Source organism: Beta vulgaris, chromosome 8 (assembly GCF_026745355.1).
Source record: "Beta vulgaris subsp. vulgaris cultivar EL10 chromosome 8, EL10.2, whole genome shotgun sequence".
Taxonomy (NCBI): Eukaryota; Viridiplantae; Streptophyta; class Magnoliopsida; order Caryophyllales; family Amaranthaceae; genus Beta; species Beta vulgaris.
Window position 1 is genome coordinate 39,615,450 of NC_079209.1, and position 2,964 is coordinate 39,618,413.

General features: G+C 32.8%; 1 pseudogene; it reads left to right on the forward strand.

The window, feature by feature from the left end:
- Positions 1-503: 503 nt before the first annotated feature.
- Positions 504-2,269, forward strand: LOC104901524 (uncharacterized; annotated as a pseudogene).
- Positions 2,270-2,964: the final 695 nt, after the last annotated feature.

A 2,964-nucleotide genomic window follows, 5' to 3' on the forward strand; every position in this document is an offset into this window, starting at 1 on the left:
AATCACGCGTACGTTCTTCAAACCTTCGACATTGAAAGTTGAAACAAACTAAACTCTTCGAATTCCTTCTTCTACTGCTTCTTCACTCCTTCTCTCTTTCTCTTTCCAAGATCCATTAAATTCTTCTTTTAATTTCCCAAATTTTCTCTAATCTCTATTAAACTCATTGAAATTTTTCATTTTCCCCAAAAATTAGCTGTTAAATTTTCCTTAAATATGGCAACGGGAATTTTTTTCTACAATTTAAATAGAGAAGAATTGGATTTCTATAATGCAATACTCATACAATTTACTCTCAATCAAGTGAAATTATTAAGATTTTATGGAATTAAGAATATGAGTAAGGTTTTGGGGAATTTTGGCTGAGTTTAAGTTCTTAATTTCTGGTTCGATATACTGACGCCTCGTCGTCGTCGTCGTCGGTGGTTGTGCGTTGCCGGATTGCCGCCTGCGGAGCCCGGATACCATCGTAGTCTTCGGTTGTTGCTGCCGCTTGAGAGTTGCGGCCTACTGTCTGACACCTGCTTGATTTCCTGCGAACAACAACACCTCTGTTCGTGCTGCTGCCCCGCTGCCGGCCCGCCGCCCTCCCGTGCCACGGCTGCCGTCTTCCGGTGGTTTCAAGGTGTTGTTCTTCCTTTCTCTTATCTTTAGTATTCTCAATTTTGTCAAATTGATTGTTAATTTCAGTGTTTTATTTATTTTATTTGCAAATTACAATGTTGCCTAAAAAACATTTATCAGGAAGTGAAAAAAGGAAAAAAAGAAAAATTGCTGAAGAGTTAATAAAATCACAGCAAGGTGCTATTGACAGATTTGTTCTTAGAAATGTAGTCCATGAAAATTTAAATCAACCAAATGAAAATTTACATGATGGAGTAAATAACAATAATGAAAATGTTCCTAATGAGCCTATAGATGTTCAAAATAAGCCTATTGATGTTCTAAATGAGCCTAATTTGCCAAATATTGATATTGACATTGATGAAGAACAACTAATTCCTACTAATAATGGTATTGATGAAGAACAAGAAATTCCTTATGTTGATATTTATGATCCTTGTAATTGGAATAACCTTGATAATAAAACAAGAGACATTATAGTTGAAAAGGGCCTATAAGAGAATTAAATCTTGACTTTCCTCTTGATGATAATAATAGGCATTTTTCATATGCTTATTTTTCTAGAAAGTTGAACAATGGTGAGATTAGTGATAGAAAATGGTTGGTTTATTCTAAACATGTTGACAAAGTATTTAGTTTTTGTTGCAAGTTGTTCAAGTCCATTACTAACAAAAGTTTGTTAGCAAATGAGGGTTTATGTGATTGGAAGCGTATTAGTGAGAGACTAAAACAACATGAAAATAGTACCGAGCATATGAATAATATGTTTACTTGGAATGAAATGAGAGTAAGGCTAGATAAGAATGAAACAATTGATAAAAACTTGCAAGAAGCGATTATGAAAGAGAAAGATCGATGGAGGCAAGTTTTACTTAGAATATTTTCGGCCGTGAAATATCTTGCTACTCATAATTTGGCTTTTAGAGGATCCAATGAAAAATTATATCAAGATAGTAATGGTAATTTCTTAGGATTGATTGAGATGATTGCCGAATTTGATGTGATAATGCAAGATCATATTAGACGCATTCAAAATCGTGAAATTCATTATCATTATCTTGGGCATAAAATTCAAAATGAATTGATCTTTATTTTAGCCAATAGTGTGAAGAGTTCTATAATCAAGACTATTCAAGAGGCAAAATATTTTTCCATAATTCTTGATTGTACTCCGAATATTGCTCATCAAGAACAAATGACTTTGATAATACGATGTGTGAATATGACAACAAAAAAGATACAAATTGAGGAGTACTTTTTAGAGTTCTTAGAGGTAAATGATACATCGGGATTGGGACTTTTTATTGAATTACAAAATGTTTTAAAGTCTCTTGATCTTGATGTTGATAATATAAGGGGTCAAGGCTATGATAATGGTTCCAATATGAAAGGGAAGCACCAAGGTGTACAAAAACGTTTACTTGAAATAAACCCGAGAGCATTATATATGCCTTGTGCTTGTCATAGTTTGAATCTTGCTCTTAGCGACATGGCACATTCTTGCACTAGAGCTATTTTCATTTTTGGAATTGTTCAACGCATATATAATCTGTTTCTGGTTCTACAAAAAGATGAAAAATTTTGTTGGATAATGTTTCCGACTTACATTGAAATGTTATCTAATACTCATTGGAGAGTCGAATAAAAAGTGTGAAAGCTATTAGATTTCAAGCTCCCAATTAAGATTGGCTTTATCAATTTTATATGATTCTTGTGGTAATGATGCAAAGTCAAAGAGTGAAGCGGAGTCTCTATATAACGCACTTGGAATTTTGAGTTTTACTTGGTATGGTTATTTGGTATGAGTTTTATTTTTATAAATAAAGTGAGCAAAAATTACAATCAAGTCCATGTATCGACACCACCATAGAACAAGTTGAAGTATGGTGTCCTATTTCGAAAAGTTAGAGAGGAAGTTTCACTTCTAGTATGAATATTGCTAGAAGTAATTGCACTTGATATGGATGTAGAGCCTACACTACCTATAAACGTCGTATTATTAGAAAAAAAAACATTTTGATGAAAATAACCAGAATGAACAAAACCAGTCTCCTGAAGAATTATTTAGACTTGAGTATTTTTTGGTTGTTGTTGATATGGCAATTACTTCTTGAAAAGCATATTTGAGCAACTAAAAACTTTTGAAATATTTTTGGATTTTTGTTTGATTCAAACAAGTTAAGGTCATTGGAGGAAAAAGAATTGAGAGAAAGCTGTGTTATTTTTCACTCTGCTTTTTCTCATGGTGATTCATTTGATGTGGATTTGAATGATTTTTACTCAGAATTGAAAGTGTTACAATATACTTTGCCAAATAAATTAATGTCAGCCACTGAAATT